The sequence below is a fragment of the Artemia franciscana genome, unplaced genomic scaffold, assembly GCF_032884065.1.
Source record: "Artemia franciscana unplaced genomic scaffold, ASM3288406v1 Scaffold_188, whole genome shotgun sequence".
In the NCBI taxonomy this organism is placed as follows: domain Eukaryota; kingdom Metazoa; phylum Arthropoda; class Branchiopoda; order Anostraca; family Artemiidae; genus Artemia; species Artemia franciscana.
The window spans coordinates 321798-331070 of NW_027062997.1; positions in this window are offsets into that span (position 1 = coordinate 321798).

The window sequence follows — 9273 nt, forward strand, 5'->3', positions numbered from 1 at the left end:
AAGGAAGAGCATGCAAGAGCATAGGCTGGCTGGTCCCTAGCTTCCTATTGCACTACCTGGCTAAAGGACCACCAGGTCCTTTACTGGCCTACTGACTTAGCCATAGAAACTTTCTTTCAAACCCATTAAATATAAGTAAAAATGAAGAATACCAGTATGATGGTCCTTCTATTTCCCTGAAATGTGGATGTATGGACAAGAGTGTGGGTCATGAGAGATAGCTTGTGAATGTAATTGGGGTGAATGTTCTGCAAGATTAAAAAAATTTATGACTGTTGCTCAGGTTGGCAACTGAACACAGAAGTATAATTTTGTTATTTGTTTTTCTTTGTGACTATCATGCTTATTTAATGTCCAGTATTTTAAAGTTAATCTTCTTTAATTTGTCTTTAATTGCCATGGCCCTAGGGATTAAATACAATAAAACCTACTTATATCCATTGATTTTCTTTAAATAGATAGTAGCTCTATGTTTCCTAGCTTCAGTAAATTTAAATATAATTGTGAGACCAGGGATTACAAAGTAGGTGAAAACTTGCAAATGAACCTCTGGTATCAATAAAAATTTGTAAGAAATGGATATCAATTTAAAGATTAAAAAAACTGTTAGAAAACAAAGAAGACAAATGAATAAACAAAAGTACCCCTTTACAACCATTTAATGAATTGTCACAAATATAGGTCACCCTTAAGATTGAAATGAACAAAGCTTCAATTATGAATCCATTTTCCTTTAAACAGACTGAAGGGGCAAACCTCCAAGCTTTGACAAATTCAATCTCACTTTTGGGCATTCTCACCTTTCCTTTTCAAAGGAAACTTTCTTTGGATGTTTCCCATGCAACTAAAAACAACACGGACAGCATCAGGTTACAAGTGACCTTCTACTTAGCCTACATACCAAAGGGAAAAGCATGCATCTCTATACTACAATTTACCTCCAACCTGCCTAATGTGCAAATATATAGCCAAAATTATGTAGTTCCAATGTATTCTGTCGCCTCTTACCTTTTCCCCCATTCTTGCTTTGTTTACAGTTGCTTCAATTAACAGGGAGTTAAAGGTTGAGGGATAGATTGGCAGAATCAATGGGAAACATGTAACTTCGGCTATAAATATTTTTGAAGGTCATCAAAGATCAGGGCCCTCTAGAGCAAGAATGAGTAGAGATGTGTACTTTGAAATACCTTCCCAGAACATACTTTAGCCTATAGACCCATCCCTGAAAGTTTCATTTCCCTAACCTAACCCCTTTCAGTGATAGCAAGAAGTCAATCAACTAGAATTTTACTGGATAAAATTACCATCCTTTGGAATAGACTGAATAGTCTACCCTAGCCTACTTCTTCAATAGGATTAAAGACAGTCTCAGAATAATGATTTGGCAGCCCATAAATCCTCAACTTATCTGTAATACTTCACCTAGGCCTGTTTACAGAGCCTAAAAGAAGTTAATGCTTAGAATGCTACCATGTGGCAATTTAATGGAGCCTCGATGTTACCTGGAAGAAGTCAATCCTTAGAATGATTCCAAATGGCAATTTAAGGTAATAATTATGCCTGGATATGCCAGAAAACATGGAAATCTTTAAATTGAATAATAAGTTTTTCATTGATTTAACCTACTTGCTAATAGATAGCCTACTACTCAGGGTGTCCTTTAATGTTGATCCCAAAATATGGTGATTTACTAACCTGGCTCAGATCCCTCTTTCTTTTGCAAAATCACTATCCCACCTTCTTCCAAGCAAATAACTTCATATTCCATTACTTCATTCTTGTCCATATTCATTTTTTGTTGAATGAGATTTTTGTTGAAGAAGGTGAATTATGTACTTACTGCGCTAACCATTCTTTTGAGCACGGTAAAAAAATCACTTACTGCGGTTACTGCCGGCAGTAACTATTCTCGTTCCCAGCGGGTTGGGCAGTAACCATTTTCCCGCTAGGAACGGAAATAGTAACCATTCGGTTACTACAGTAAGTCCCTGGAACACACCCAGCGTGTCCGAAAGCTCAAGTATCCAGAATTAATTTCGCATCCGTCTGGAATTCCTTGAAGAATTCTCAGTCCGGACTAGAATTTCATCTGTAATTATTGCAGGGTTATGACGTCAAAAAACCCTACGAAAGATTCTACGAAATTGCAGCATTTATCTGAGGTTTTTCAGAAGAAACTAAAGAAAGATAGTGGCGATCCATATCCAAAGCCTAAGGAAGACCAGGGCATAAGGAAGAAAGATCTGTTTCCAGAGAGATTTCAAATTTTAGAAATGTGTAATAAAAAAACTTCCAATGTAAGTGGCTAAGAATATCTCAGATAAAAAAATAATCATTTGTGATCAGCAGCTTTTAGATTTTTATCATTAAGGATGTAGATCTTCACCTTGCTCATTGATCATAGAGCTTTAATTTTATGTTAACTGCTAAATACAATGATCATTGACTTTTTGTTTTTTTCTTGAAGCAAAAAAAATTAAGCTGTTTTAAACAAAGAGAAAACATAAAATTTCTCATGCCCTGCTAAAGGTTATCTCTAAGCAGAGTGATAGCTTATCAGCAGTTGTTGATAGTTGTTTAATAAAGTGATTGTTAATATTCTAGTTGAGTGACTTCTTGTTATCTCACAGAGGGGTAAGGTTAGGAAAATGAAACTTTCAGGGGTGGGTCTACAGGCTAAAGTATATCCTGGGAAGGTATTCTAGAATACCCACCTCCACTCCTCCCTCTAGAGAGCCCTGAAATTCGCCTACATGACAGGTTTGACAGTTTTAACAGGTTTGTCAAAATTTTTAATTTTTAGTTACCAGTTGCTTTTTCTCTGCCTTTAGTTCTGAAAATGCAATTCCTGTTATGAGTAGAATTCTGAGCCATATCAATGTTTTTTTTCCAAAATTTAGGAAATGTATTGGCATATCTTTAAAACCTCATAATTTGGATTGAGTAAAGTTGTGAAGCTGAAAACAATTTTGTTGTACTTCATTCAAGCAGAAGATCTATTTTGCAGTATTTCACTTTTATAACACATATTTTGAAGGTCATCAAAGGTCAGGGCCCTCTAGAGAGAGAAGGAATAGAGGTAGGGACTTCAAAATACCTTCCCAGGACATACTTTAGCCTGTAGATGCATCCCTGGAAGTTTCATTTTCCTAACATAACCCCTTTTTGAGATAGCAAGAAGTCAATCAACTAGAATTTTACCAAGTGATTTTCTTTCAATTTAAATTGATCTGCCCTAAATAGGGTGATAATCCTGTCTTCAAGCAATCATCACATTAAAGCTGCAAACCCATTGTCAACATCACAATGCAATTAAGCTGAAATAGCAGTATAGTTAACTAAGTATCAGTGCAGTATTAGCATTTTAACCATGGTCTAGCTCCTTTAGAATTATGTTTGAGTAACCTGATGTGAGCTACCTCTTCTAATCAAGATAGGGCTTTAAACTAATTTCCCAGGGATCAAAAATATGATAGCTTTTCCTTTAACTACATATCTTTAACTATATTGTGTATCAGACACAAATTTATTTTTAAGCTTTTTGGTCTAAAGGATTTTTTTTAAACTTGGTCAAATATCAGAGACAGCACCTTGCCTATGATTGAAATTATACTAAACAAAACTGATAAATTCTAGTAGGATCCAATTTGGTGATATTTTGCTATGTACATTTATTCCATCTTTCATTTAAATTTGATACTCCTTTCACTAACTTCAGCAAATCAACAAAAAATTCTACTTTTTGTTTATAGAACCCCCTTCTCTTTCCCTATTTGACCTAAGGTCAGTGAAAAAAACTTTAAAAGCCTTAGCCTTTTTGACTTAGGGTCATAGTCTCAGAATCTCAATCAAACAGATGGATGGACAAATAGATATTGCAATGTCTGTGTTATCTATAGCTAACACATTTGATCCCAGAAAAGATTTAAGAAATCTTATCATTGACACATCAAATTTAGCATGCTGTTGAACCTGATATTTGCCTTGTAGTGTCCTTTTTCAAATAATATTTATCAAAAATAAAAAAAGTCTTTTATTTTTGCTGTTTAAGATGTTTGTGATTTTACAGAATGTTATATTTGAGTGTGGGTGTGTGCTAGGATTAACAATGCTTATGACAGCAAAGGTCCTTCCATTTGTGGCACCACAGAGTGTTGAATCCCTGACCCAGAACTCCTGAGTCAACTGTCATATTTGACATATGTGAAAAAATGTATAATTTTTTTTGGCTCCTAAAGGTGTGATTGAAAATAGTCAGAGCTTTGGGGTGTGAATCCCCTTATTTGTCCTGTTGGAAGGAGGTTGGAAGTACTTGCAATTTTCATAGTTTCTTGTTAATCTTATAATCTCAATTTTTGCAATTTTCTTGTTTCTTTACCACTTCAATGGTATTCTATGAACCTGTTCTTGTTCTGTGTAATATGCCTTTACTGTATTTGGGATATACCTGTAGACTTCTCTTTGATACTCTACAATAGCATCCTTATTTAGATCAGGTTGCATGTAGCTTTTTCTAAATGTTGTCAAGTCTCTTATGCCTGATGCTTTCCCCACTGTTTTTAGTTGGTAAAAAAAAAAATCCAAAGAAAGTTCCCATTGAAAAGAGCCCAAAAGTAAGATTGAATTTGCCAAAGCTTGAAGGTTTGCCCCTTCAGTTTGTTTAAAAAAAAACAGATTCATAATTGAAGCTTTGTTCATTTCAATCTTAAGAGTGACCTACATTTGTGACAATTCATTAAATTGCAATAAAGGGATACTTTTATTTATTTATTGGTCTTGTTTGAATTCTAAATGATTGTTTTTTAATCTTTAAATTGATTTGTACTTATGTTTAATAATTTTAAAAGAAAGCTTATAAGGCCAAGTCAGTAGGCCAGTAAAGGATTATGTGTTCCTTTAGCCAGGAAGTACAATAGGAAGCCAGGGACGAGCCATCCTATGATTTTGCATACCCTTCCTGCTTACTGCTCCACATTTCTTTAGGTAACCTTTTAAAGTTGGGCCAATTCTAGACAAGCTGATAGTCACATCACTGATCCCTGTCCAAAACCAAATAAACTGGTAATGCCAGGAATTAAACCTGTGCCCTTTGGACAAGGATTCTCAAGCTAGAGAGCCAGCCACTTAGGAAAGAACACAAATGTGACCACAGAACAACAATTGTTTGAAAAAAGAAAATATTGAAAAAAACTCAAGCCATAGTTGCTGCCCATAAACAATATGCATTTTATTTAGAAAAAGTAAATTTAAGACAGGTATCAACAAAACTCCATCAGGAATTGTATTTACTTAAGATACAATAAGCAATATGAAAGCTTAGTTTTGTGATATTCCAGTCTTAAAATAATGCAAAATAAGAAAAATTATATTTCCTATTTGTTTTCCATAAGCTCATTTGAGACTGCAATATGCCCATGGTGCGCTTTTAAACTCTCTGGAATGCTTTTAACAGAAAGAATTGTAAAGACAATTGTTCTGATCAGCAAGAAAAATATTAACATAACTCTCTAAACTTGGCACTTTTTAAGACAACTTTTTAGCAAAGCAAATGCAAAACATAAGAATTCAGCTAAAAGGTGGTGAAATACTTGACAGATCTTATTGGTCTAAATAATCAATGCCTATAAAAACAACAGCTTTTTATTCTGAATTCTTTGTGTTTCTGATTCTTAGCAGCAGCTTGGCAATGGACAATCTCAGTTCTATTAGCCTACTAGATATGGTCTAGATGGTTATGGAGACATTTACATTTTAATTTCTCTAGAGGTATATTTAGTGCATAAGTGGATATGCACTATGTTACAAATCTAATGATTACCCAATTTGCATGACCACTAGATTTCAAGGGCCAGAGAAAATTTGATCCTTGAATCTAGTGATGACCTTCAATCTTGATTGACATCATAAGAAAGTCTTGGGCCTTACTTATTGTTAGGCAGAGGCCTACCAAAGACTATGGTAAATGCTAGATATACCCAGTGTCTGACTTAAACTATACAAAATCTTGACAATTGTGCATGCATTATCTGTAAGAGAAAAATTGCTCCTCCATCAGACAGAGCAAACGCATGTCCAGTACTTTAATTTGCAGTAGTAGCAAAGTGATTAGGAGCTACATAGAAGCTGTTTTCAATCTGATGGTTGATTTCTGTTTCTTCTCCTACTACTGCGTTGCTGTTGAGTAGAGATTTGAGCTTCAAAGAACAAATGACGAAAACAGCTTTCGGACTGAGTATTCAGAATTAACCCTGCATCTGGATGCAGCATTCTTTGTGAAATAAGCTTTCGGACACGGTCAAGATATTCACGAGAAATTTTGGAGCAACGGTAATAAGACTATAGTTTTGAAAAAAATAATGCAATTTAACGAATGCAATTATACGAATGCAATTTAAAGCATTTTAATTTTACTTGTTTAGTTTCCGAAGCAGGCTACTTTGGTTTAATTTAAAGTGCAACTACAAATTTCATTTCAAGTTTATGAATCACGAGGAAAAACAGCAAAATATTTTTTTTTTCTTATCATGTAATTGTATTGTATTGCATCAGATTAACGACGGTCTTTGACTACTAAGGTCCTTGTGTTGGTCTTGCAATGTGCTGCTACAGCTATGTTTGATCTCATTTAAATGCAATTTATTTTGTTTGTAGGTGGTGGAGTTCCTTTGGGACAGGGTACTTCATCAGAAGTCTTTGTATTATATGCATAATAAATCCGTTTCTGCTCAATGTCCTACGCTGACAAGTAAAAGTCTGTGTATACAGTATGTTTTTTTTCTTGGTTGTCACGTAATAAAAGAGGGTGTTCTTTTTCCTAGTTTCCTTTTTTGTTTCTCTGTTTGCCAGGCCTTTAGTAGTCTTAATATATAAATTTTTTTCATCTCTTTTGACAAAGTCCGGAACGCTTCAAAAATCTCTTTTTGCTTTTCTTGGCTGATTGTGTGACAGGAGCAGAAACATGTTGAACCGCACTTGCACGCTGTTATCTTACATTCTTTCCGTGCTTTTAACTTTTAATAGGGTCAACATAAATTTTTCCGGAATTAACTGCCACTTTGATTTCTTCTTGAGCTATTGACTTTCTGTCTTGACTCTTCTTAAAACGAACAGAAATTACTCCGTATATGAAATGGATTGTCCCCTCCGCAATCCCTCGCTCTTTACGCTAAAGTCTTTAATTGTTTTAAACAGTAGAATTGTGGCAAAGAGTCAAACTTTAGTGTAAAGAACGAGGGATTGCGGAGGGGACAATCCATTTCATATACGGAGTAATTTCTGTTCGTTTCAAGTTTTAACGTCGCTCCTTACTTTCAGTTAAAAAAACAAGTTTTATTTATTTAATTTCTGAACGTTTTTGAACTAATGTATGTTTGATTTTGTCTCTCCGCGCATAAATTATAAAAACGAAATTAGCATATTAATTCTTTTTTAGGCTAAGTGGCTTTCTCTTAGTTCTGATCAGACGATTTTGAAAAATAAGGAGTGGAGAAGGAGGCTTAGTAGTCCTCCAATTTTTCGGTTACTTAAAAAGGCAACTAGATTTTTTAATTTTTAACGAACGTTTTTATTAGTAAAAAATATACGTAACTTAATAATTAACTTACGTAACAAACTTTTATATTCTTATATTTTTATTATGTATACGAGGGGGTTTGTACCCTCGTTAATACCTCGCTCTTTACACTAAATCGTAAGTTTTGTCCCAATTCTTTAAGAATGACCCCTGAATCAGGAAGGCCGTAGAATAAATAATTGAAATTACTAAAAATGCTTTAGCATAAAGAGCGAGGTATTTATCTACTCCTAAATACCACACTCTTTATACTAAAGTATTTTTAGAACCCCTCATATACGTAATTATATCTGTTCGTTTTAAGTTTCAGTGCTACTCCTTACTTTCAATTGAAAAACCGTGTTCATGTTTATTTTTTCATTATTTTTTTATAGTAATGCTAGAAAATCCTGCACCCTTTTCATTGAATTTTTCTTCCCCCATGACATATTCCTCCAAGAAAAGATCCTTCCACATGGCCCCCTCCCCTCAAACCAAAAAAGTCCCCCTGAAAACGTCTGAACACTTCCCAATAACTATTACTGTATGTAAACACTGGTCAAAGTTTGTAACTTGCAGCCCCTCCCTCGGAGATTGTGGGGGTAAATGCATTCCCAAAGACATAGTTATTATGGTTTTCGACTATGCGGAATAAAATGGCTATCTCAAAATTTTGATCCCTTGACTTTGGGTAAAAAATGAGCGTGGGAGGGGGCCTAGGTGCCCTCCAATTTTTTTGGTCACTTAAAAAGGGTACTAGAACTTTTCATTTCTGTTAGAATGAGCCCTCTTGCAATATTCTAGGACCACTTGGTCGATACGATGACCCCTGAAAAAAAACAAAAAAACAAATAAACACGCACCCGTGACTGTCTTCTGGCAAAAAATACGAAATTCCACATTTTTACAGGTAGGAGCTTGAAACTTTCGCTATAGGGTTCTCTGATACGCCGAATGCGATTGTGTGATTTTCGTTAAGATTCTATGACTTTTAGGGGGTGTTTCCCCCTATTTTCCAAAATGAGGCAAATTTTCTCAGGCTCGTAACTTTTGACGACAAAGACTAAATTTGATCAAATTTATATATTTAAAATCAGCATGAAAATTCAATTCTTTTGATGTATCTTGTAGGATCAAAATTCCGTTTTTTAGAGTTTCGATACTATTGACCCGGGTCGCTCCTTACTACAGTTCGTTATCACGAACTGTTTGATTCACACCATCGCATTCAGCGTATTTTTTCTTCTTTTATCCAGGGGTGATCCTATCGACCCACTGGTCCTAGAATATTGCAAGAGGGCTTATTCTAGCGGGAATTAAAAGTTCTAGTGCCCTTTTTAAGTGACCAAAAATATTTGAGGGCACCTAGGCCCCTTCCCACGCTTATTTTTTCCCAAGATCACCAAATCAAAATTCTGAGATAGCCATTTTATTCACCATAGTAAAAAAAACCTAAAAACTATGAAATTGGGCACGACTTATTCCCCCAAAGTCCCCGTGGGAGGGGCTAAAAGATTCAAACATTGACCAGTGTTTACATATAGTCATGTTTATTGGGAAGTGTACAGACTTTTTTAGGGTTTTTTTTGGTTTGGGGGGGGGTTGAGGGGGCTTGGTACGTGGGAGGATCTTTCTATGGAGGAATTTGCCATGGAGGAACAGAACTTCAATGAAGGTAGCGCAGGATTTTCTAGCATTATTTAAAAAATACAATGAAAATA